Source organism: Pelobates fuscus, chromosome 7, assembly GCF_036172605.1.
Source record: "Pelobates fuscus isolate aPelFus1 chromosome 7, aPelFus1.pri, whole genome shotgun sequence".
Taxonomy (NCBI): Eukaryota; Metazoa; Chordata; class Amphibia; order Anura; family Pelobatidae; genus Pelobates; species Pelobates fuscus.
The window spans coordinates 129,902,883-129,928,641 of record NC_086323.1 but is presented as its reverse complement, the minus strand read 5'-3'; the positions used below and the strand labels follow the sequence as shown (position 1 = coordinate 129,928,641).

At 35.9% G+C, this 25,759-nt stretch overlaps 15 non-coding genes across 15 annotated transcripts; all 15 read left to right on the top strand.

Moving 5' to 3' along the window:
• Window positions 1–280: 280 nt before the first annotated feature.
• On the top strand, window positions 281–353 carry TRNAR-CCG (transfer RNA arginine (anticodon CCG)). Its single transcript has one exon. It is a non-coding gene; the product is annotated as a tRNA-Arg (tRNA).
• Window positions 354–2,046: 1,693 nt separating this feature from the next.
• TRNAR-CCG (transfer RNA arginine (anticodon CCG)) lies at window positions 2,047–2,119 on the top strand. Its single transcript has one exon. It is a non-coding gene; the product is annotated as a tRNA-Arg (tRNA).
• A 1,693-nt stretch (window positions 2,120–3,812) lies between these two features.
• On the top strand, window positions 3,813–3,885 carry TRNAR-CCG (transfer RNA arginine (anticodon CCG)). Its single transcript has one exon. It is a non-coding gene; the product is annotated as a tRNA-Arg (tRNA).
• Window positions 3,886–5,578: 1,693 nt separating this feature from the next.
• TRNAR-CCG (transfer RNA arginine (anticodon CCG)) lies at window positions 5,579–5,651 on the top strand. The gene has a single exon. It is a non-coding gene; the product is annotated as a tRNA-Arg (tRNA).
• Window positions 5,652–7,344: 1,693 nt separating this feature from the next.
• Window positions 7,345–7,417, top strand: TRNAR-CCG (transfer RNA arginine (anticodon CCG)). Its single transcript has one exon. It is a non-coding gene; the product is annotated as a tRNA-Arg (tRNA).
• A 1,693-nt stretch (window positions 7,418–9,110) lies between these two features.
• Window positions 9,111–9,183, top strand: TRNAR-CCG (transfer RNA arginine (anticodon CCG)). The gene has a single exon. It is a non-coding gene; the product is annotated as a tRNA-Arg (tRNA).
• A 1,693-nt stretch (window positions 9,184–10,876) lies between these two features.
• On the top strand, window positions 10,877–10,949 carry TRNAR-CCG (transfer RNA arginine (anticodon CCG)). Its single transcript has one exon. It is a non-coding gene; the product is annotated as a tRNA-Arg (tRNA).
• Window positions 10,950–12,642: 1,693 nt separating this feature from the next.
• On the top strand, window positions 12,643–12,715 carry TRNAR-CCG (transfer RNA arginine (anticodon CCG)). The gene has a single exon. It is a non-coding gene; the product is annotated as a tRNA-Arg (tRNA).
• A 1,693-nt stretch (window positions 12,716–14,408) lies between these two features.
• Window positions 14,409–14,481, top strand: TRNAR-CCG (transfer RNA arginine (anticodon CCG)). The gene has a single exon. It is a non-coding gene; the product is annotated as a tRNA-Arg (tRNA).
• A 1,693-nt stretch (window positions 14,482–16,174) lies between these two features.
• On the top strand, window positions 16,175–16,247 carry TRNAR-CCG (transfer RNA arginine (anticodon CCG)). The gene has a single exon. It is a non-coding gene; the product is annotated as a tRNA-Arg (tRNA).
• A 1,693-nt stretch (window positions 16,248–17,940) lies between these two features.
• Window positions 17,941–18,013, top strand: TRNAR-CCG (transfer RNA arginine (anticodon CCG)). Its single transcript has one exon. It is a non-coding gene; the product is annotated as a tRNA-Arg (tRNA).
• Window positions 18,014–19,706: 1,693 nt separating this feature from the next.
• TRNAR-CCG (transfer RNA arginine (anticodon CCG)) lies at window positions 19,707–19,779 on the top strand. The gene has a single exon. It is a non-coding gene; the product is annotated as a tRNA-Arg (tRNA).
• A 1,692-nt stretch (window positions 19,780–21,471) lies between these two features.
• TRNAR-CCG (transfer RNA arginine (anticodon CCG)) lies at window positions 21,472–21,544 on the top strand. The gene has a single exon. It is a non-coding gene; the product is annotated as a tRNA-Arg (tRNA).
• A 1,693-nt stretch (window positions 21,545–23,237) lies between these two features.
• Window positions 23,238–23,310, top strand: TRNAR-CCG (transfer RNA arginine (anticodon CCG)). The gene has a single exon. It is a non-coding gene; the product is annotated as a tRNA-Arg (tRNA).
• Window positions 23,311–25,003: 1,693 nt separating this feature from the next.
• Window positions 25,004–25,076, top strand: TRNAR-CCG (transfer RNA arginine (anticodon CCG)). The gene has a single exon. It is a non-coding gene; the product is annotated as a tRNA-Arg (tRNA).
• Window positions 25,077–25,759: the final 683 nt, after the last annotated feature.

The window sequence follows — 25,759 nt, the reverse complement described above, 5'->3', positions numbered from 1 at the left end:
TAAAACCATCTCAGGATTTATTTTTTCCTGTTTAGGCATGTACTTTAATTATATTACATTATTGTAACTGAAGACCATGGCAAATCTTCAATACCCTTCTTGAAAATAGAGAGATTTAGAGAGATTTATTTATTTTTCTTGACTTTTTTAGACTATGTTATCAAATGGTTTCTATAATCTGAGTTAAAAACTGAGTTCCAATACTGGGACACTAAAATGATTCAATCTATAGTTAGTCATTGGAAAAAAAAGACAGAGATTTAGGTTTGTGTGCAGATGTGGCCCAGTGGCCTAATGGATAAGGCATCAGCCTCCGAAGCTGGGGATTGTGGGTTCAAGTCCCACCTGGGTCGATATGTTTTAAGTTCCCTTCAGTAGGGCCCAATTGCAATTTGTTCCCCATTTCAGTAGCGTTATTTGGAAACATAAGTTGAGCAAAATGATCATCAACATATGTATCAATTGCAAGTATTCTACATCAATATTTGAGTGGAAGAACAAGACAAGTAAAGAAAAAAAATGTCAATATCTAAAATCTTCAATATCTACCCTGTCTTACTGAATCAACCATAGACACATTTTTTTCTAGAACCACGATGTTGACTTAAATTACATGGTTCCAAGCAGCATGTCCACTTCAGCCATTTAAAGAGGTCATGGTGTCTGGAGTCTGCATCTGCACCTTTTCACTGTGAAAAAGTACACATACCAAGTTTAAACCCATTGCTGCAGGAGGTGTAATTTCATCTCTTGCAGCAACATGGGGCATTTTAAGTCAGCCATTTAACCGCCTGTTTTAAAACTTGTTCTAGGAGGAGAAACAGAAGAAGAATAATGTATAATACTTGCTGTGTTCTTGATTATATTTTGCCATTGAGGTTTATGGAGTACCATGATCATTTATGTATTTATTTTCAGCTTAGTAGTGCTTATGATGGTTAGAGTAACCTTTTAAAAACTTGTTCAAGAACTCATTTTAGGAGGAAACACAGAGGAAATTAATGAGTCACGAGACTTGTGTTCTTGATCCTATTTTTGCCTATACGGTTTATGGAGTAGCATGACGTTTTTTATTTTTTTTATTTAGCAGTGATTATGATGGTTGGAGTAACTTTTTAACAACCTGTCTAAGAACTCATTCTAGGAGAATACACAGGAAGATTAAAGAGTCATAATACTTGTTGTGTACTTGATTATGTTTTCGCCTTTACGGCTCATGGAGTAGCATGAGGTTTTTGAACGGTCAACTCTATTAAACCAAGACCTATCAGACAACCTAGTAGAAACTCTCCTGAAATCCAGGAAATCTTCAACTTCAGCATGTTATTATAGAGTATAGGAAACTTTCAAGCAATGAGCCCTTCTACAAACCTTTGATATCCTTTATCTTTCCCAGCTTTATTACCTGGAATTTTTTTCAATCTGGCCTAGAGAATGGTCTAAGTACTCTAAAAGTCCAATGAACTGAACTATCTGCCCAGTGCAATACTTCCTGGTCTTCACATCCACTAACGGCAAAATTCTTTAAAGCAACTATAATAATCAAACCTCATCCTAGGAATACTTCTCTGCCATGGGATATTCCTTTGGTCCTAGAGTTTCTTACAAATATGGTCCATACGGTCCTCTTCGAGAAATTACTACTCAGTGTCTTACCTATAAGACAGTGTTTCTAATAGTAATTTCTACTGCTAAACGCATCATTGAACTTCAAGCTTTCTTCTTTCCAGACACCCACACCGTTATTTTTCATGACCGAGTGGTCCTAAAACCATCTCAGGATTTATTTTTTCCTGTTTAGGCATGTACTTTAATTATATTACATTATTGTAACTGAAGACCATGGCAAATCTTCAATACCCTTCTTGAAAATAGAGAGATTTAGAGAGATTTATTTATTTTTCTTGACTTTTTTAGACTATGTTATCAAATGGTTTCTATAATCTGAGTTAAAAACTGAGTTCCAATACTGGGACACTAAAATGATTCAATCTATAGTTAGTCATTGGAAAAAAAAGACAGAGATTTAGGTTTGTGTGCAGATGTGGCCCAGTGGCCTAATGGATAAGGCATCAGCCTCCGAAGCTGGGGATTGTGGGTTCAAGTCCCACCTGGGTCGATATGTTTTAAGTTCCCTTCAGTAGGGCCCAATTGCAATTTGTTCCCCATTTCAGTAGCGTTATTTGGAAACATAAGTTGAGCAAAATGATCATCAACATATGTATCAATTGCAAGTATTCTACATCAATATTTGAGTGGAAGAACAAGACAAGTAAAGAAAAAAAATGTCAATATCTAAAATCTTCAATATCTACCCTGTCTTACTGAATCAACCATAGACACATTTTTTTCTAGAACCACGATGTTGACTTAAATTACATGGTTCCAAGCAGCATGTCCACTTCAGCCATTTAAAGAGGTCATGGTGTCTGGAGTCTGCATCTGCACCTTTTCACTGTGAAAAAGTACACATACCAAGTTTAAACCCATTGCTGCAGGAGGTGTAATTTCATCTCTTGCAGCAACATGGGGCATTTTAAGTCAGCCATTTAACCGCCTGTTTTAAAACTTGTTCTAGGAGGAGAAACAGAAGAAGAATAATGTATAATACTTGCTGTGTTCTTGATTATATTTTGCCATTGAGGTTTATGGAGTACCATGATCATTTATGTATTTATTTTCAGCTTAGTAGTGCTTATGATGGTTAGAGTAACCTTTTAAAAACTTGTTCAAGAACTCATTTTAGGAGGAAACACAGAGGAAATTAATGAGTCACGAGACTTGTGTTCTTGATCCTATTTTTGCCTATACGGTTTATGGAGTAGCATGACGTTTTTTATTTTTTTTATTTAGCAGTGATTATGATGGTTGGAGTAACTTTTTAACAACCTGTCTAAGAACTCATTCTAGGAGAATACACAGGAAGATTAAAGAGTCATAATACTTGTTGTGTACTTGATTATGTTTTCGCCTTTACGGCTCATGGAGTAGCATGAGGTTTTTGAACGGTCAACTCTATTAAACCAAGACCTATCAGACAACCTAGTAGAAACTCTCCTGAAATCCAGGAAATCTTCAACTTCAGCATGTTATTATAGAGTATAGGAAACTTTCAAGCAATGAGCCCTTCTACAAACCTTTGATATCCTTCATCTTTCCCAGCTTTATTACCTGGAATTTTTTTCAATCTGGCCTAGAGAATGGTCTAAGTACTCTAAAAGTCCAATGAACTGAACTATCTGCCCAGTGCAATACTTCCTGGTCTTCACATCCACTAACGGCAAAATTCTTTAAAGCAACTATAATAATCAAACCTCATCCTAGGAATACTTCTCTGCCATGGGATATTCCTTTGGTCCTAGAGTTTCTTACAAATATGGTCCATACGGTCCTCTTCGAGAAATTTCTACTCAGTGTCTTACCTATAAGACAGTGTTTCTAATAGTGATTTCTACTGCTAAACGCATCATTGAACTTCAAGCTTTCTTCTTTCCAGACACCCACACCGTTATTTTTCATGACCGAGTGGTCCTAAAACCATCTCAGGATTGAATTTTTCCTGTTTAGGCATGTACTTTAATTATATTACATTATTGTAACTGAAGACAATGGCAAATCTTCAATACCCTTCTTGAAAATAGAGAGATTTAGAGAGATTTATTTATTTTTCTTGACTTTTTTAGACTATGTTATCAAATGGTTTCTATAATCTGAGTTAAAAACTGAGTTCCAATACTGGGACACTAAAGTGATTCAATCTATAGTAAGTCATTGGAAAAAAAAGACAGAGATTTATGTTTGTGTGCAGATGTGGCCCAGTGGCCTAATGGATAAGGCATCAGCCTCCGAAGCTGGGGATTGTGGGTTCAAGTCCCACCTGGGTCGATATGTTTTAAGTTCCCTTAAGTAGGGCCCAATTGTAATTTGTTCCCCATTTCAGTAGCGTTATTTGGAAACATAAGTTGAGCAAAATGATCATCAACATATGTATCAATTGCAAGTATTCTACATCAATATTTGAGTGGAAGAACAAGACAAGTAAAGAAAAAAAATGTCAATATCTAAAATCTTCAATATCTACCCTGTCTTACTGAATCAACCATAGACACATTTTTTTCTAGAACCACGATGTTGACTTAAATTACATGGTTCCAAGCAGCATGTCCACTTCAGTCATTTAAAGAGGTCATGGTGTCTGGAGTCTGCATCTGCACCTTTTCACTGTGAAAAAGTACACATACCAAGTTTAAACCCATTGCTGCAGGAGGTGTAATTTCATCTCTTGCAGCAACATGGGGCATTTTAAGTCAGCCATTTAACTGCCTGTTTTAAAACTTGTTCTAGGAAGAGAAACAGAGGAAGAATAATGTATAATACTTGCTGTGTTCTTGATTATATTTTGCCATTGAGGTTTATGGAGTACCATGATCATTTATGTATTTATTTTCAGCTTAGTAGTGCTTATGATGGTTAGAGTAACCTTTTAAAAACTTGTTCAAGAACTCATTTTAGGAGGAAACACAGAGGAAATTAATGAGTCACGAGACTTGTGTTCTTGATCCTATTTTTGCCTATACGGTTTATGGAGTAGCATGACGTTTTTTATTTTTTTTATTTAGCAGTGATTATGATGGTTGGAGTAACTTTTTAACAACCTGTCTAAGAACTCATTCTAGGAGAATACACAGGAAGATTAAAGAGTCATAATACTTGTTGTGTACTTGATTATGTTTTCGCCTTTACGGCTCATGGAGTAGCATGAGGTTTTTGAACGGTCAACTCTATTAAACCAAGACCTATCAGACAACCTAGTAGAAACTCTCCTGAAATCCAGGAAATCTTCAACTTCAGCATGTTATTATAGAGTATAGGAAACTTTCAAGCAATGAGCCCTTCTACAAACCTTTGATATCCTTCATCTTTCCCAGCTTTATTACCTGGAATTTTTTTCAATCTGGCCTAGAGAATGGTCTAAGTACTCTAAAAGTCCAATGAACTGAACTATCTGCCCAGTGCAATACTTCCTGGTCTTCACATCCACTAACGGCAAAATTCTTTAAAGCAACTATAATAATCAAACCTCATCCTAGGAATACTTCTCTGCCATGGGATATTCCTTTGGTCCTAGAGTTTCTTACAAATATGGTCCATACGGTCCTCTTCGAGAAATTACTACTCAGTGTCTTACCTATAAGACAGTGTTTCTAATAGTGATTTCTACTGCTAAACGCATCATTGAACTTCAAGCTTTCTTCTTTCCAGACACCCACACCGTTATTTTTCATGACCGAGTGGTCCTAAAACCATCTCAGGATTTATTTTTTCCTGTTTAGGCATGTACTTTCATTATATTACATTATTGTAACTGAAGACCATGGCAAATCTTCAATACCCTTCTTGAAAATAGAGAGATTTAGAGAGATTTATTTATTTTTCTTGACTTTTTTAGACTATGTTATCAAATGGTTTCTATAATCTGAGTTAAAAACTGAGTTCCAATACTGGGACACTAAAATTATTCAATCTATAGTTAGTCATTGGAAAAAAAAGACAGAGATTTATGTTTGTGTGCAGATGTGGCCCAGTGGCCTAATGGATAAGGCATCAGCCTCCGAAGCTGGGGATTGTGGGTTCAAGTCCCACCTGGGTCGATATGTTTTAAGTTCCCTTCAGTAGGGCCCAATTGCAATTTGTTCCCCATTTCAGTAGCGTTATTTGGAAACATAAGTTGAGCAAAATGATCATCAACATATGTATCAATTGCAAGTATTCTACATCAATATTTGAGTGGAAGAACAAGACAAGTAAAGAAAAAAAATGTCAATATCTAAAATCTTCAATATCTACCCTGTCTTACTGAATCAACCATAGACACATTTTTTTCTAGAACCACGATGTTGACTTAAATTACATGGTTCCAAGCAGCATGTCCACTTCAGTCATTTAAAGAGGTCATGGTGTCTGGAGTCTGCATCTGCACATTTTCACTGTGAAAAAGTACACATACCAAGTTTAAACCCATTGCTGCAGGAGGTGTAATTTCATCTCTTGCAGCAACATGGGGCATTTTAAGTCAGCCATTTAACCGCCTGTTTTAAAACTTGTTCTAGGAGGAGAAACAGAAGAAGAAGAATGTATAATACTTGCTGTGTTCTTGATTATATTTTGCCATTGAGGTTTATGGAGTACCATGATCATTTATGTATTTATTTTCAGCTTAGTAGTGCTTATGATGGTTAGAGTAACCTTTTAAAAACTTGTTCAAGAACTCATTTTAGGAGGAAACACAGAGGAAATTAATGAGTCACGAGACTTGTGTTCTTGATCCTATTTTTGCCTATACGGTTTATGGAGTAGCATGACGTTTTTTATTTTTTTTATTTAGCAGTGATTATGATGGTTGGAGTAACTTTTTAACAACCTGTCTAAGAACTCATTCTAGGAGAATACACAGGAAGATTAAAGAGTCATAATACTTGTTGTGTACTTGATTATGTTTTCGCCTTTACGGCTCATGGAGTAGCATGAGGTTTTTGAACGGTCAACTCTATTAAACCAAGACCTATCAGACAACCTAGTAGAAACTCTCCTGAAATCCAGGAAATCTTCAACTTCAGCATGTTATTATAGAGTATAGGAAACTTTCAAGCAATGAGCCCTTCTACAAACCTTTGATATCCTTCATCTTTCCCAGCTTTATTACCTGGAATTTTTTTCAATCTGGCCTAGAGAATGGTCTAAGTACTCTAAAAGTCCAATGAACTGAACTATCTGCCCAGTGCAATACTTCCTGGTCTTCACATCCACTAACGGCAAAATTCTTTAAAGCAACTATAATAATCAAACCTCATCCTAGGAATACTTCTCTGCCATGGGATATTCCTTTGGTCCTAGAGTTTCTTACAAATATGGTCCATACGGTCCTCTTCGAGAAATTTCTACTCAGTGTCTTACCTATAAGACAGTGTTTCTAATAGTGATTTCTACTGCTAAACGCATCATTGAACTTCAAGCTTTCTTCTTTCCAGACACCCACACCGTTATTTTTCATGACCGAGTGGTCCTAAAACCATCTCAGGATTTATTTTTTCCTGTTTAGGCATGTACTTTCATTATATTACATTATTGTAACTGAAGACAATGGCAAATCTTCAATACCCTTCTTGAAAATAGAGAGATTTAGAGAGATTTATTTATTTTTCTTGACTTTTTTAGACTATGTTATCAAATGGTTTCTATAATCTGAGTTAAAAACTGAGTTCCAATACTGGGACACTAAAATTATTCAATCTATAGTTAGTCATTGGAAAAAAAAGACAGAGATTTATGTTTGTGTGCAGATGTGGCCCAGTGGCCTAATGGATAAGGCATCAGCCTCCGAAGCTGGGGATTGTGGGTTCAAGTCCCACCTGGGTCGATATGTTTTAAGTTCCCTTCAGTAGGGCCCAATTGCAATTTGTTCCCCATTTCAGTAGCGTTATTTGGAAACATAAGTTGAGCAAAATGATCATCAACATATGTATCAATTGCAAGTATTCTACATCAATATTTGAGTGGAAGAACAAGACAAGTAAAGAAAAAAAATGTCAATATCTAAAATCTTCAATATCTACCCTGTCTTACTGAATCAACCATAGACACATTTTTTTCTAGAACCACGATGTTGACTTAAATTACATGGTTCCAAGCAGCATGTCCACTTCAGTCATTTAAAGAGGTCATGGTGTCTGGAGTCTGCATCTGCACATTTTCACTGTGAAAAAGTACACATACCAAGTTTAAACCCATTGCTGCAGGAGGTGTAATTTCATCTCTTGCAGCAACATGGGGCATTTTAAGTCAGCCATTTAACCGCCTGTTTTAAAACTTGTTCTAGGAGGAGAAACAGAAGAAGAATAATGTATAATACTTGCTGTGTTCTTGATTATATTTTGCCATTGAGGTTTATGGAGTACCATGATCATTTATGTATTTATTTTCAGCTTAGTAGTGCTTATGATGGTTAGAGTAACCTTTTAAAAACTTGTTCAAGAACTCATTTTAGGAGGAAACACAGAGGAAATTAATGAGTCACGAGACTTGTGTTCTTGATCCTATTTTTGCCTATACGGTTTATGGAGTAGCATGACGTTTTTTATTTTTTTTATTTAGCAGTGATTATGATGGTTGGAGTAACTTTTTAACAACCTGTCTAAGAACTCATTCTAGGAGAATACACAGGAAGATTAAAGAGTCATAATACTTGTTGTGTACTTGATTATGTTTTCGCCTTTACGGCTCATGGAGTAGCATGAGGTTTTTGAACGGTCAACTCTATTAAACCAAGACCTATCAGACAACCTAGTAGAAACTCTCCTGAAATCCAGGAAATCTTCAACTTCAGCATGTTATTATAGAGTATAGGAAACTTTCAAGCAATGAGCCCTTCTACAAACCTTTGATATCCTTCATCTTTCCCAGCTTTATTACCTGGAATTTTTTTCAATCTGGCCTAGAGAATGGTCTAAGTACTCTAAAAGTCCAATGAACTGAACTATCTGCCCAGTGCAATACTTCCTGGTCTTCACATCCACTAACGGCAAAATTCTTTAAAGCAACTATAATAATCAAACCTCATCCTAGGAATACTTCTCTGCCATGGGATATTCCTTTGGTCCTAGAGTTTCTTACAAATATGGTCCATACGGTCCTCTTCGAGAAATTTCTACTCAGTGTCTTACCTATAAGACAGTGTTTCTAATAGTGATTTCTACTGCTAAACGCATCATTGAACTTCAAGCTTTCTTCTTTCCAGACACCCACACCGTTATTTTTCATGACCGAGTGGTCCTAAAACCATCTCAGGATTGAATTTTTCCTGTTTAGGCATGTACTTTAATTATATTACATTATTGTAACTGAAGACAATGGCAAATCTTCAATACCCTTCTTGAAAATAGAGAGATTTAGAGAGATTTATTTATTTTTCTTGACTTTTTTAGACTATGTTATCAAATGGTTTCTATAATCTGAGTTAAAAACTGAGTTCCAATACTGGGACACTAAAATGATTCAATCTATAGTAAGTCATTGGAAAAAAAAGACAGAGATTTATGTTTGTGTGCAGATGTGGCCCAGTGGCCTAATGGATAAGGCATCAGCCTCCGAAGCTGGGGATTGTGGGTTCAAGTCCCACCTGGGTCGATATGTTTTAAGTTCCCTTAAGTAGGGCCCAATTGTAATTTGTTCCCCATTTCAGTAGTGTTATTTGGAAACATAAGTTGAGCAAAATGATCATCAACATATGTATCAATTGCAAGTATTCTACATCAATATTTGAGTGGAAGAACAAGACAAGTAAAGAAAAAAAATGTCAATATCTAAAATCTTCAATATCTACCCTGTCTTACTGAATCAACCATAGACACATTTTTTTCTAGAACCACGATGTTGACTTAAATTACATGGTTCCAAGCAGCATGTCCACTTCAGTCATTTAAAGAGGTCATGGTGTCTGGAGTCTGCATCTGCACCTTTTCACTGTGAAAAAGTACACATACCAAGTTTAAACCCATTGCTGCAGGAGGTGTAATTTCATCTCTTGCAGCAACATGGGGCATTTTAAGTCAGCCATTTAACTGCCTGTTTTAAAACTTGTTCTAGGAAGAGAAACAGAGGAAGAATAATGTATAATACTTGCTGTGTTCTTGATTATATTTTGCCATTGAGGTTTATGGAGTACCATGATCATTTATGTATTTATTTTCAGCTTAGTAGTGCTTATGATGGTTAGAGTAACCTTTTAAAAACTTGTTCAAGAACTCATTTTAGGAGGAAACACAGAGGAAATTAATGAGTCACGAGACTTGTGTTCTTGATCCTATTTTTGCCTATACGGTTTATGGAGTAGCATGACGTTTTTTATTTTTTTTATTTAGCAGTGATTATGATGGTTGGAGTAACTTTTTAACAACCTGTCTAAGAACTCATTCTAGGAGAATACACAGGAAGATTAAAGAGTCATAATACTTGTTGTGTACTTGATTATGTTTTCGCCTTTACGGCTCATGGAGTAGCATGAGGTTTTTGAACGGTCAACTCTATTAAACCAAGACCTATCAGACAACCTAGTAGAAACTCTCCTGAAATCCAGGAAATCTTCAACTTCAGCATGTTATTATAGAGTATAGGAAACTTTCAAGCAATGAGCCCTTCTACAAACCTTTGATATCCTTCATCTTTCCCAGCTTTATTACCTGGAATTTTTTTCAATCTGGCCTAGAGAATGGTCTAAGTACTCTAAAAGTCCAATGAACTGAACTATCTGCCCAGTGCAATACTTCCTGGTCTTCACATCCACTAACGGCAAAATTCTTTAAAGCAACTATAATAATCAAACCTCATCCTAGGAATACTTCTCTGCCATGGGATATTCCTTTGGTCCTAGAGTTTCTTACAAATATGGTCCATACGGTCCTCTTCGAGAAATTACTACTCAGTGTCTTACCTATAAGACAGTGTTTCTAATAGTGATTTCTACTGCTAAACGCATCATTGAACTTCAAGCTTTCTTCTTTCCAGACACCCACACCGTTATTTTTCATGACCGAGTGGTCCTAAAACCATCTCAGGATTGAATTTTTCCTGTTTAGGCATGTACTTTAATTATATTACATTATTGTAACTGAAGGCCATGGCAAATCTTCAATACCCTTCTTGAAAATAGAGAGATTTAGAGAGATTTATTTATTTTTCTTGACTTTTTTAGACTATGTTATCAAATGGTTTCTATAATCTGAGTTAAAAACTGAGTTCCAATACTGGGACACTAAAATGATTCAATCTATAGTTAGTCATTGGAAAAAAAAGACAGAGATTTATGTTTGTGTGCAGATGTGGCCCAGTGGCCTAATGGATAAGGCATCAGCCTCCGAAGCTGGGGATTGTGGGTTCAAGTCCCACCTGGGTCGATATGTTTTAAGTTCCCTTAAGTAGGGCCCAATTGTAATTTGTTCCCCATTTCAGTAGCGTTATTTGGAAACATAAGTTGAGCAAAATGATCATCAACATATGTATCAATTGCAAGTATTCTACATCAATATTTGAGTGGAAGAACAAGACAAGTAAAGAAAAAAAATGTCAATATCTAAAATCTTCAATATCTACCCTGTCTTACTGAATCAACCATAGACACATTTTTTTCTAGAACCACGATGTTGACTTAAATTACATGGTTCCAAGCAGCATGTCCACTTCAGTCATTTAAAGAGGTCATGGTGTCTGGAGTCTGCATCTGCACCTTTTCACTGTGAAAAAGTACACATACCAAGTTTAAACCCATTGCTGCAGGAGGTGTAATTTCATCTCTTGCAGCAACATGGGGCATTTTAAGTCAGCCATTTAACCGCCTGTTTTAAAACTTGATCTAGGAGGAGAAACAGAAGAAGAATAATGTATAATACTTGCTGTGTTCTTGATTATATTTTGCCATTGAGGTTTATGGAGTACCATGATCATTTATGTATTTATTTTCAGCTTAGTAGTGCTTATGATGGTTAGAGTAACCTTTTAAAAACTTGTTCAAGAACTCATTTTAGGAGGAAACACAGAGGAAATTAATGAGTCACGAGACTTGTGTTCTTGATCCTATTTTTGCCTATACGGTTTATGGAGTAGCATGACGTTTTTTATTTTTTTTATTTAGCAGTGATTATGATGGTTGGAGTAACTTTTTAACAACCTGTCTAAGAACTCATTCTAGGAGAATACACAGGAAGATTAAAGAGTCATAATACTTGTTGTGTACTTGATTATGTTTTCGCCTTTACGGCTCATGGAGTAGCATGAGGTTTTTGAACGGTCAACTCTATTAAACCAAGACCTATCAGACAACCTAGTAGAAACTCTCCTGAAATCCAGGAAATCTTCAACTTCAGCATGTTATTATAGAGTATAGGAAACTTTCAAGCAATGAGCCCTTCTACAAACCTTTGATATCCTTCATCTTTCCCAGCTTTATTACCTGGAATTTTTTTCAATCTGGCCTAGAGAATGGTCTAAGTACTCTAAAAGTCCAATGAACTGAACTATCTGCCCAGTGCAATACTTCCTGGTCTTCACATCCACTAACGGCAAAATTCTTTAAAGCAACTATAATAATCAAACCTCATCCTAGGAATACTTCTCTGCCATGGGATATTCCTTTGGTCCTAGAGTTTCTTACAAATATGGTCCATACGGTCCTCTTCGAGAAATTACTACTCAGTGTCTTACCTATAAGACAGTGTTTCTAATAGTGATTTCTACTGCTAAACGCATCATTGAACTTCAAGCTTTCTTCTTTCCAGACACCCACACCGTTATTTTTCATGACCGAGTGGTCCTAAAACCATCTCAGGATTGAATTTTTCCTGTTTAGGCATGTACTTTAATTATATTACATTATTGTAACTGAAGGCCATGGCAAATCTTCAATACCCTTCTTGAAAATAGAGAGATTTAGAGAGATTTATTTATTTTTCTTGACTTTTTTAGACTATGTTATCAAATGGTTTCTATAATCTGAGTTAAAAACTGAGTTCCAATACTGGGACACTAAAATGATTCAATCTATAGTTAGTCATTGGAAAAAAAAGACAGAGATTTATGTTTGTGTGCAGATGTGGCCCAGTGGCCTAATGGATAAGGCATCAGCCTCCGAAGCTGGGGATTGTGGGTTCAAGTCCCACCTGGGTCGATATGTTTTAAGTTCCCTTCAGTAGGGCCCAATTGCAATTTGTTCCCCATTTCAGTAGCGTTATTTGGAAACATAAGTTGAGCAAAATGATCATCAACATATGTATCAATTGCAAGTATTCTACATCAATATTTGAGTGGAAGAACAAGACAAGTAAAGAAAAAAAATGTCAATATCTAAAATCTTCAATATCTACCCTGTCTTACTGAATCAACCATAGACACATTTTTTTCTAGAACCACGATGTTGACTTAAATTACATGGTTCCAAGCAGCATGTCCACTTCAGTCATTTAAAGAGGTCATGGTGTCTGGAGTCTGCATCTGCACATTTTCACTGTGAAAAAGTACACATACCAAGTTTAAACCCATTGCTGCAGGAGGTGTAATTTCATCTCTTGCAGCAACATGGGGCATTTTAAGTCAGCCATTTAACCGCCTGTTTTAAAACTTGTTCAAGGAGGAGAAACAGAAGAAGAATAATGTATAATACTTGCTGTGTTCTTGATTATATTTTGCCATTGAGGTTTATGGAGTACCATGATCATTTATGTATTTATTTTCAGCTTAGTAGTGCTTATGATGGTTAGAGTAACCTATTAAAAACTTGTTCAAGAACTTATTTTAGGAGGAAACACAGAGGAAATTAATGAGTCACGAGACTTGTGTTCTTGATCCTATTTTTGCCTATACGGTTTATGGAGTAGCATGACGTTTTTTATTTTTTTTATTTAGCAGTGATTATGATGGTTGGAGTAACTTTTTAACAACCTGTCTAAGAACTCATTCTAGGAGAATACACAGGAAGATTAAAGAGTCATAATACTTGTTGTGTACTTGATTATGTTTTCGCCTTTACGGCTCATGGAGTAGCATGAGGTTTTTGAACGGTCAACTCTATTAAACCAAGACCTATCAGACAACCTAGTAGAAACTCTCCTGAAATCCAGGAAATCTTCAACTTCAGCATGTTATTATAGAGTATAGGAAACTTTCAAGCAATGAGCCCTTCTACAAACCTTTGATATCCTTCATCTTTCCCAGCTTTATTACCTGGAATTTTTTTCAATCTGGCCTAGAGAATGGTCTAAGTACTCTAAAAGTCCAATGAACTGAACTATCTGCCCAGTGCAATACTTCCTGGTCTTCACATCCACTAACGGCAAAATTCTTTAAAGCAACTATAATAATCAAACCTCATCCTAGGAATACTTCTCTGCCATGGGATATTCCTTTGGTCCTAGAGTTTCTTACAAATATGGTCCATACGGTCCTCTTCGAGAAATTTCTACTCAGTGTCTTACCTATAAGACAGTGTTTCTAATAGTGATTTCTACTGCTAAACGCATCATTGAACTTCAAGCTTTCTTCTTTCCAGACACCCACACCGTTATTTTTCATGACCGAGTGGTCCTAAAACCATCTCAGGATTGAATTTTTCCTGTTTAGGCATGTACTTTAATTATATTACATTATTGTAACTGAAGACAATGGCAAATCTTCAATACCCTTCTTGAAAATAGAGAGATTTAGAGAGATTTATTTATTTTTCTTGACTTTTTTAGACTATGTTATCAAATGGTTTCTATAATCTGAGTTAAAAACTGAGTTCCAATACTGGGACACTAAAATGATTCAATCTATAGTAAGTCATTGGAAAAAAAAGACAGAGATTTATGTTTGTGTGCAGATGTGGCCCAGTGGCCTAATGGATAAGGCATCAGCCTCCGAAGCTGGGGATTGTGGGTTCAAGTCCCACCTGGGTCGATATGTTTTAAGTTCCCTTAAGTAGGGCCCAATTGTAATTTGTTCCCCATTTCAGTAGCGTTATTTGGAAACATAAGTTGAGCAAAATGATCATCAACATATGTATCAATTGCAAGTATTCTACATCAATATTTGAGTGGAAGAACAAGACAAGTAAAGAAAAAAAATGTCAATATCTAAAATCTTCAATATCTACCCTGTCTTACTGAATCAACCATAGACACATTTTTTTCTAGAACCACGATGTTGACTTAAATTACATGGTTCCAAGCAGCATGTCCACTTCAGTCATTTAAAGAGGTCATGGTGTCTGGAGTCTGCATCTGCACCTTTTCACTGTGAAAAAGTACACATACCAAGTTTAAACCCATTGCTGCAGGAGGTGTAATTTCATCTCTTGCAGCAACATGGGGCATTTTAAGTCAGCCATTTAACTGCCTGTTTTAAAACTTGTTCTAGGAAGAGAAACAGAGGAAGAATAATGTATAATACTTGCTGTGTTCTTGATTATATTTTGCCATTGAGGTTTATGGAGTACCATGATCATTTATGTATTTATTTTCAGCTTAGTAGTGCTTATGATGGTTAGAGTAACCTTTTAAAAACTTGTTCAAGAACTCATTTTAGGAGGAAACACAGAGGAAATTAATGAGTCACGAGACTTGTGTTCTTGATCCTATTTTTGCCTATACGGTTTATGGAGTAGCATGACGTTTTTTATTTTTTTTATTTAGCAGTGATTATGATGGTTGGAGTAACTTTTTAACAACCTGTCTAAGAACTCATTCTAGGAGAATACACAGGAAGATTAAAGAGTCATAATACTTGTTGTGTACTTGATTATGTTTTCGCCTTTACGGCTCATGGAGTAGCATGAGGTTTTTGAACGGTCAACTCTATTAAACCAAGACCTATCAGACAACCTAGTAGAAACTCTCCTGAAATCCAGGAAATCTTCAACTTCAGCATGTTATTATGGAGTATAGGAAACTTTCAAGCAATGAGCCCTTCTACAAACCTTTGATATCCTTCATCTTTCCCAGCTTTATTACCTGGAATTTTTTTCAATCTGGCCTAGAGAATGGTCTAAGTACTCTAAAAGTCCAATGAACTGAACTATCTGCCCAGTGCAATACTTCCTGGTCTTCACATCCACTAACGGCAAAATTCTTTAAAGCAACTATAATAATCAAACCTCATCCTAGGAATACTTCTCTGCCATGGGATATTCCTTTGGTCCTAGAGTTTCTTACAAATATGGTCCATACGGTCCTCTTCGAGAAATTACTACTCAGTGTCTTACCTATAAGACAGTGTTTCTAATAGTGATTTCTACTGCTAAACGCATCATTGAACTTCAAGCTTTCTTCTTTCCAGACACCCACACCGTTATTTTTCATGACCGAGTGGTCCTAAAACCATCTCAGGATTTATTTTTTCCTGTTTAGGCATGTACTTTCATTATATTACATTATTGTAACTGAAGACCATGGCAAATCTTCAATACCCTTCTTGAAAATAGAGAGATTTAGAGAGATTTATTTATTTTTCTTGACTTTTTTAGACTATGTTATCAAATGGTTTCTATAATCTGAGTTAAAAACTGAGTTCCAATACTGGGACACTAAAATTATTCAATCTATAGTTAGTCATTGGAAAAAAAAGACAGAGATTTATGTTTGTGTGCAGATGTGGCCCAGTGGCCTAATGGATAAGGCATCAGCCTCCGAAGCTGGGGATTGTGGGTTCAAGTCCCACCTGGGTCGATATGTTTTAAGTTCCCTTCAGTAGGGCCCAATTGCAATTTGTTCCCCATTTCAGTAGCGTTATTTGGAAACATAAGTTGAGCAAAATGATCATCAACATATGTATCAATTGCAAGTATTCTACATCAATATTTGAGTGGAAGAACAAGACAAGTAAAGAAAAAAAATGTCAATATCTAAAATCTTCAATATCTACCCTGTCTTACTGAATCAACCATAGACACATTTTTTTCTAGAACCACGATGTTGACTTAAATTACATGGTTCAAAGCAGCATGTCCACTTCAGTCATTTAAAGAGGTCATGGTGTCTGGAGTCTGCATCTGCACATTTTCACTGTGAAAAAGTACACATACCAAGTTTAAACCCATTGCTGCAGGAGGTGTAATTTCATCTCTTGCAGCAACATGGGGCATTTTAAGTCAGCCATTTAACCGCCTGTTTTAAAACTTGTTCAAGGAGGAGAAACAGAAGAAGAATAATGTATAATACTTGCTGTGTTCTTGATTATATTTTGCCATTGAGGTTTATGGAGTACCATGATCATTTATGTATTTATTTTCAGCTTAGTAGTGCTTATGATGGTTAGAGTAACCTATTAAAAACTTGTTCAAGAACTCATTTTAGGAGGAAACACAGAGGAAATTAATGAGTCACGAGACTTGTGTTCTTGATCCTATTTTTGCCTATACGGTTTATGGAGTAGCATGACGTTTTTTATTTTTTTTATTTAGCAGTGATTATGATGGTTGGAGTAACTTTTTAACAACCTGTCTAAGAACTCATTCTAGGAGAATACACAGGAAGATTAAAGAGTCATAATACTTGTTGTGTACTTGATTATGTTTTCGCCTTTACGGCTCATGGAGTAGCATGAGGTTTTTGAACGGTCAACTCTATTAAACCAAGACCTATCAGACAACCTAGTAGAAACTCTCCTGAAATCCAGGAAATCTTCAACTTCAGCATGTTATTATAGAGTATAGGAAATTTTCAAGCAATGAGCCCTTCTACAAACCTTTGATATCCTTCATCTTTCCCAGCTTTATTACCTGGAATTTTTTTCAATCTGGCCTAGAGAATGGTCTAAGTACTCTAAAAGTCCAATGAACTGAACTATCTGCCCAGTGCAATACTTCCTGGTCTTCACATCCACTAACGGCAAAATTCTTTAAAGCAACTATAATAATCAAACCTCATCCTAGGAATACTTCTCTGCCATGGGATATTCCTTTGGTCCTAGAGTTTCTTACAAATATGGTCCATACGGTCCTCTTCGAGAAATTTCTACTCAGTGTCTTACCTATAAGACAGTGTTTCTAATAGTGATTTCTACTGCTAAACGCATCATTGAACTTCAAGCTTTCTTCTTTCCAGACACCCACACCGTTATTTTTCATGACCGAGTGGTCCTAAAACCATCTCAGGATTGAATTTTTCCTGTTTAGGCATGTACTTTAATTATATTACATTATTGTAACTGAAGACAATGGCAAATCTTCAATACCCTTCTTGAAAATAGAGAGATTTAGAGAGATTTATTTATTTTTCTTGACTTTTTTAGACTATGTTATCAAATGGTTTCTATAATCTGAGTTAAAAACTGAGTTCCAATACTGGGACACTAAAATGATTCAATCTATAGTAAGTCATTGGAAAAAAAAGACAGAGATTTATGTTTGTGTGCAGATGTGGCCCAGTGGCCTAATGGATAAGGCATCAGCCTCCGAAGCTGGGGATTGTGAGTTCAAGTCCCACCTGGGTCGATATGTTTTAAGTTCCCTTAAGTAGGGCCCAATTGTAATTTGTTCCCCATTTCAGTAGCGTTATTTGGAAACATAAGTTGAGCAAAATGATCATCAACATATGTATCAATTGCAAGTATTCTACATCAATATTTGAGTGGAAGAACAAGACAAGTAAAGAAAAAAAATGTCAATATCTAAAATCTTCAATATCTACCCTGTCTTACTGAATCAACCATAGACACATTTTTTTCTAGAACCACGATGTTGACTTAAATTACATGGTTCCAAGCAGCATGTCCACTTCAGTCATTTAAAGAGGTCATGGTGTCTGGAGTCTGCATCTGCACCTTTTCACTGTGAAAAAGTACACATACCAAGTTTAAACCCATTGCTGCAGGAGGTGTAATTTCATCTCTTGCAGCAACATGGGGCATTTTAAGTCAGCCATTTAACTGCCTGTTTTAAAACTTGTTCTAGGAAGAGAAACAGAGGAAGAATAATGTATAATACTTGCTGTGTTCTTGATTATATTTTGCCATTGAGGTTTATGGAGTACCATGATCATTTATGTATTTATTTTCAGCTTAGTAGTGCTTATGATGGTTAGAGTAACCTTTTAAAAACTTGTTCAAGAACTCATTTTAGGAGGAAACACAGAGGAAATTAATGAGTCACGAGACTTGTGTTCTTGATCCTATTTTTGCCTATACGGTTTATGGAGTAGCATGACGTTTTTTATTTTTTTTATTTAGCAGTGATTATGATGGTTGGAGTAACTTTTTAACAACCTGTCTAAGAACTCATTCTAGGAGAATACACAGGAAGATTAAAGAGTCATAATACTTGTTGTGTACTTGATTATGTTTTCGCCTTTACGGCTCATGGAGTAGCATGAGGTTTTTGAACGGTCAACTCTATTAAACCAAGACCTATCAGACAACCTAGTAGAAACTCTCCTGAAATCCAGGAAATCTTCAACTTCAGCATGTTATTATAGAGTATAGGAAACTTTCAAGCAATGAGCCCTTCTACAAACCTTTGATATCCTTCATCTTTCCCAGCTTTATTACCTGGAATTTTTTTCAATCTGGCCTAGAGAATGGTCTAAGTACTCTAAAAGTCCAATGAACTGAACTATCTGCCCAGTGCAATACTTCCTGGTCTTCACATCCACTAACGGCAAAATTCTTTAAAGCAACTATAATAATCAAACCTCATCCTAGGAATACTTCTCTGCCATGGGATATTCCTTTGGTCCTAGAGTTTCTTACAAATATGGTCCATACGGTCCTCTTCGAGAAATTACTACTCAGTGTCTTACCTATAAGACAGTGTTTCTAATAGTGATTTCTACTGCTAAACGCATCATTGAACTTCAAGCTTTCTTCTTTCCAGACACCCACACCGTTATTTTTCATGACCGAGTGGTCCTAAAACCATCTCAGGATTTATTTTTTCCTGTTTAGGCATGTACTTTCATTATATTACATTATTGTAACTGAAGACCATGGCAAATCTTCAATACCCTTCTTGAAAATAGAGAGATTTAGAGAGATTTATTTATTTTTCTTGACTTTTTTAGACTATGTTATCAAATGGTTTCTATAATCTGAGTTAAAAACTGAGTTCCAATACTGGGACACTAAAATTATTCAATCTATAGTTAGTCATTGGAAAAAAAAGACAGAGATTTATGTTTGTGTGCAGATGTGGCCCAGTGGCCTAATGGATAAGGCATCAGCCTCCGAAGCTGGGGATTGTGGGTTCAAGTCCTACCTGGGTCGATATGTTTTAAGTTCCCTTCAGTAGGGCCCAATTGCAATTTGTTCCCCATTTCAGTAGCGTTATTTGGAAACATAAGTTGAGCAAAATGATCATCAACATATGTATCAATTGCAAGTATTCTACATCAATATTTGAGTGGAAGAACAAGACAAGTAAAGAAAAAAAATGTCAATATCTAAAATCTTCAATATCTACCCTGTCTTACTGAATCAACCATAGACACATTTTTTTCTAGAACCACGATGTTGACTTAAATTACATGGTTCCAAGCAGCATGTCCACTTCAGTCATTTAAAGAGGTCATGGTGTCTGGAGTCTGCATCTGCACCTTTTCACTGTGAAAAAGTACACATACCAAGTTTAAACCCATTGCTGCAGGAGGTGTAATTTCATCTCTTGCAGCAACATGGGGCATTTTAAGTCAGCCATTTAACTGCCTGTTTTAAAACTTGTTCTAGGAAGAGAAACAGAGGAAGAATAATGTATAATACTTGCTGTGTTCTTGATTATATTTTGCCATTGAGGTTTATGGAGTACCATGATCATTTATGTATTTATTTTCAGCTTAGTAGTGCTTATGATGGTTAGAGTAACCTTTTAAAAACTTGTTCAAGAACTCATTTTAGGAGGAAACACAGAGGAAATTAATGAGTCACGAGACTTGTGTTCTTGATCCTATTTTTGCCTATACGGTTTATGGAGTAGCATGACGTTTTTTATTTTTTTTATTTAGCAGTGATTATGATGGTTGGAGTAACTTTTTAACAACCTGTCTAAGAACTCATTCTAGGAGAATACACAGGAAGATTAAAGAGTCATAATACTTGTTGTGTACTTGATTATGTTTTCGCCTTTACGGCTCATGGAGTAGCATGAGGTTTTTGAACGGTCAACTCTATTAAACCAAGACCTATCAGACAACCTAGTAGAAACTCTCCTGAAATCCAGGAAATCTTCAACTTCAGCATGTTATTATAGAGTATAGGAAACTTTCAAGCAATGAGCCCTTCTACAAACCTTTGATATCCTTCATCTTTCCCAGCTTTATTACCTGGAATTTTTTTCAATCTGGCCTAGAGAATGGTCTAAGTACTCTAAAAGTCCAATGAACTGAACTATCTGCCCAGTGCAATACTTCCTGGTCTTCACATCCACTAACGGCAAAATTCTTTAAAGCAACTATAATAATCAAACCTCATCCTAGGAATACTTCTCTGCCATGGGATATTCCTTTGGTCCTAGAGTTTCTTACAAATATGGTCCATACGGTCCTCTTCGAGAAATTTCTACTCAGTGTCTTACCTATAAGACAGTGTTTCTAATAGTGATTTCTACTGCTAAACGCATCATTGAACTTCAAGCTTTCTTCTTTCCAGACACCCACACCGTTATTTTTCATGACCGAGTGGTCCTAAAACCATCTCAGGATTTATTTTTTCCTGTTTAGGCATGTACTTTAATTATATTACATTATTGTAACTGAAGACCATGGCAAATCTTCAATACCCTTCTTGAAAATAGAGAGATTTAGAGAGATTTATTTATTTTTCTTGACTTTTTTAGACTATGTTATCAAATGGTTTCTATAATCTGAGTTAAAAACTGAGTTCCAATACTGGGACACTAAAATGATTCAATCTATAGTTAGTCATTGGAAAAAAAGACAGAGATTTATGTTTGTGTGCAGATGTGGCCCAGTGGCCTAATGGATAAGGCATCAGCCTCCGAAGCTGGGGATTGTGGGTTCAAGTCCCACCTGGGTCGATATGTTTTAAGTTCCCTTCAGTAGGGCCCAATTGCAATTTGTTCCCCATTTCAGTAGCGTTATTTGGAAACATAAGTTGAGCAAAATGATCATCAACATATGTATCAATTGCAAGTATTCTACATCAATATTTGAGTGGAAGAACAAGACAAGTAAAGAAAAAAAATGTCAATATCTAAAATCTTCAATATCTACCCTGTCTTACTGAATCAACCATAGACACATTTTTTTCTAGAACCACGATGTTGACTTAAATTACATGGTTCCAAGCAGCATGTCCACTTCAGTCATTTAAAGAGGTCATGGTGTCTGGAGTCTGCATCTGCACCTTTTCACTGTGAAAAAGTACACATACCAAGTTTAAACCCATTGCTGCAGGAGGTGTAATTTCATCTCTTGCAGCAACATGGGGCATTTTAAGTCAGCCATTTAACCGCCTGTTTTAAAACTTGTTCTAGGAAGAGAAACAGAGGAAGAATAATGTATAATACTTGCTGTGTTCTTGATTATATTTTGCCATTGAGGTTTATGGAGTACCATGATCATTTATGTATTTATTTTCAGCTTAGTAGTGCTTATGATGGTTAGAGTAACCTTTTAAAAACTTGTTCAAGAACTCATTTTAGGAGGAAACACAGAGGAAATTAATGAGTCACGAGACTTGTGTTCTTGATCCTATTTTTGCCTATACGGTTTATGGAGTAACATGAGGTTTTTTATTTTTTTTATTTAGCAGTGATTATGATGGTTGGAGTAACTTTTTAACAACCTGTCTAAGAACTCATTCTAGGAGAATACACAGGAAGATTAAAGAGTCATAATACTTGTTGTGTACTTGATTATGTTTTCGCCTTTACGGCTCATGGAGTAGCATGAGGTTTTTGAACGGTCAACTCTATTAAACCAAGACCTATCAGACAACCTAGTAGAAACTCTCCTGAAATCCAGGAAATCTTCAACTTCAGCATGTTATTATAGAGTATAGGAAACTTTCAAGCAATGAGCCCTTCTACAAACCTTTGATATCCTTCATCTTTCCCAGCTTTATTACCTGGAATTTTTTTCAATCTGGCCTAGAGAATGGTCTAAGTACTCTAAAAGTCCAATGAACTGAACTATCTGCCCAGTGCAATACTTCCTGGTCTTCACATCCACTAACGGCAAAATTCTTTAAAGCAACTATAATAATCAAACCTCATCCTAGGAATACTTCTCTGCCATGGGATATTCCTTTGGTCCTAGAGTTTCTTACAAATATGGTCCATACGGTCCTCTTCGAGAAATTTCTACTCAGTGTCTTACCTATAAGACAGTGTTTCTAATAGTGATTTCTACTGCTAAACGCATCATTGAACTTCAAGCTTTCTTCTTTCCAGACACCCACACCGTTATTTTTCATGACCGAGTGGTCCTAAAACCATCTCAGGATTTATTTTTTCCTGTTTAGGCATGTACTTTAATTATATTACATTATTGTAACTGAAGACCATGGCAAATCTTCAATACCCTTCTTGAAAATAGAGAGATTTAGAGAGATTTATTTATTTTTCTTGACTATTTTAGACTATGTTATCAAATGGTTTCTATAATCTGAGTTAAAAACTGAGTTCCAATACTGGGACACTAAAATGATTCAATCTATAGTTAGTCATTGGAAAAAAAAGACAGAGATTTGTGTTTGTGTGCAGATGTGGCCCAGTGGCCTAATGGATAAGGCATCAGCCTCCGAAGCTGGGGATTGTGGGTTCAAGTCCCACCTGGGTCGATATGTTTTAAGTTCCCTTAAGTAGGGCCCAATTGCAATTTGTTCCCCATTTCAGTAGTGTTATTTGGAAACATAAGTTGAGCAAAATGATCATCAACATATGTATCAATTGCAAGTATTCTACATCAATATTTGAGTGGAAGAACAAGACAAGTAAAGAAAAAAAATGTCAATATCTAAAATCTTCAATATCTACCCTGTCTTACTGAATCAACCATAGACACATTTTTTTCTAGAACCACGATGTTGACTTAAATTACATGGTTCCAAGCAGCATGTCCACTTCAGTCATTTAAAGAGGTCATGGTGTCTGGAGTCTGCATCTGCACCTTTTCACTGTGAAAAAGTACACATACCAAGTTTAAACCCATTGCTGCAGGAGGTGTAATTTCATCTCTTGCAGCAACATGGGGCATTTTAAGTCAGCCATTTAACCGCCTGTTTTAAAACTTGTTCTAGGAAGAGAAACAGAGGAAGAATAATGTATAATACTTGCTATGTTCTTGATTATATTTTGCCATTGAGGTTTATGGAGTACCATGATCATTTATGTATTTATTTTCAGCTTAGTAGTGCTTATGATGGTTAGAGTAACCTTTTAAAAACTTGTTCAAGAACTCATTTTAGGAGAAAACACAGAGGAAATTAATGAGTCACGAGACTTGTGTTCTTGATCCTATTTTTGCCTATACGGTTTATGGAGTAGTATGACGTTTTTTATTTTTTTTATTTAGCAGTGATTATGATGGTTGGAGTAACTTTTTAACAACCTGTCTAAGAACTCATTCTAGGAGAATACACAGGAAGATTAAAGAGTCATAATACTTGTTGTGTACTTGATTATGTTTTCGCCTTTACGGCTCATGGAGTAGCATGAGGTTTTTGAACGGTCAACTCTATTAAACCAAGACCTATCAGACAACCTAGTAGAAACTCTCCTGAAATCCAGGAAATCTTCAACTTCAGCATGTTATTATAGAGTATAGGAAACTTTCAAGCAATGAGCCCTTCTACAAACCTTTGATATCCTTTATCTTTCCCAGCTTTATTACCTGGAATTTTTTTCAATCTGGCCTAGAGAATGGTCTAAGTACTCTAAAAGTCCAATGAACTGAACTATCTGCCCAGTGCAATACTTCCTGGTCTTCACATCCACTAACGGCAAAATTCTTTAAAGCAACTATAATAATCAAACCTCATCCTAGGAATACTTCTCTGCCATGGGATATTCCTTTGGTCCTAGAGTTTCTTACAAATATGGTCCATACGGTCCTCTTCGAGAAATTTCTACTCAGTGTCTTACCTATAAGACAGTGTTTCTAATAGTGATTTCTACTGCTAAACGCATCATTGAACTTCAAGCTTTCTTCTTTCCAGACACCCACACCGTTATTTTTCATGACCGAGTGGTCCTAAAACCATCTCAGGATTTATTTTTTCCTGTTTAGGCATGTACTTTAATTATATTACATTATTGTAACTGAAGACCATGGCAAATCTTCAATACCCTTCTTGAAAATAGAGAGATTTAGAGAGATTTATTTATTTTTCTTGACTTTTTTAGACTATGTTATCAAATGGTTTCTATAATCTGAGTTAAAAACTGAGTTCCAATACTGGGACACTAAAATGATTCAATCTATAGTTAGTCATTGGAAAAAAAAGACAGAGATTTATGTTTGTGTGCAGATGTGGCCCAGTGGCCTAATGGATAAGGCATCAGCCTCCGAAGCTGGGGATTGTGGGTTCAAGTCCCACCTGGGTCGATATGTTTTAAGTTCCCTTAAGTAGGGCCCAATTGCAGTTTGTTCCCCATTTCAGTAGCGTTATTTGGAAACATAAGTTGAGCAAAATGATCATCAACATATGTATCAATTGCAAGTATTCTACATCAATATTTGAGTGGAAGAACAAGACAAGTAAAGAAAAAAAATGTCAATATCTAAAATCTTCAATATCTACCCTGTCTTACTGAATCAACCATAGACACATTTTTTTCTAGAACCACGATGTTGACTTAAATTACATGGTTCCAAGCAGCATGTCCACTTCAGTCATTTAAAGAGGTCATGGTGTCTGGAGTCTGCATCTGCACCTTTTCACTGTGAAAAAGTACACATACCGAGTTTAAACCCATTGCTGCAGGAGGTGTAATTTCATCTCTTGCAGCAACATGGGGCATTTTAAGTCAGCCATTTAACCGCCTGTTTTAAAACTTGTTCTAGGAGGAGAAACAGAGGAAGAATAATGTATAATACTTGCAGTGTTCTTGATTATATTTTGCCATTGAGGTTTATGGAGTACCATGATCATTTATGTATTTATTTTCAGCTTAGTAGTGCTTATGATGGTTAGAGTAACCTTTTAAAAACTTGTTCAAGAACTCATTTTAGGAGGAAACACAGAGGAAATTAATGAGTCACGAGACTTGTGTTCTTGATCCTATTTT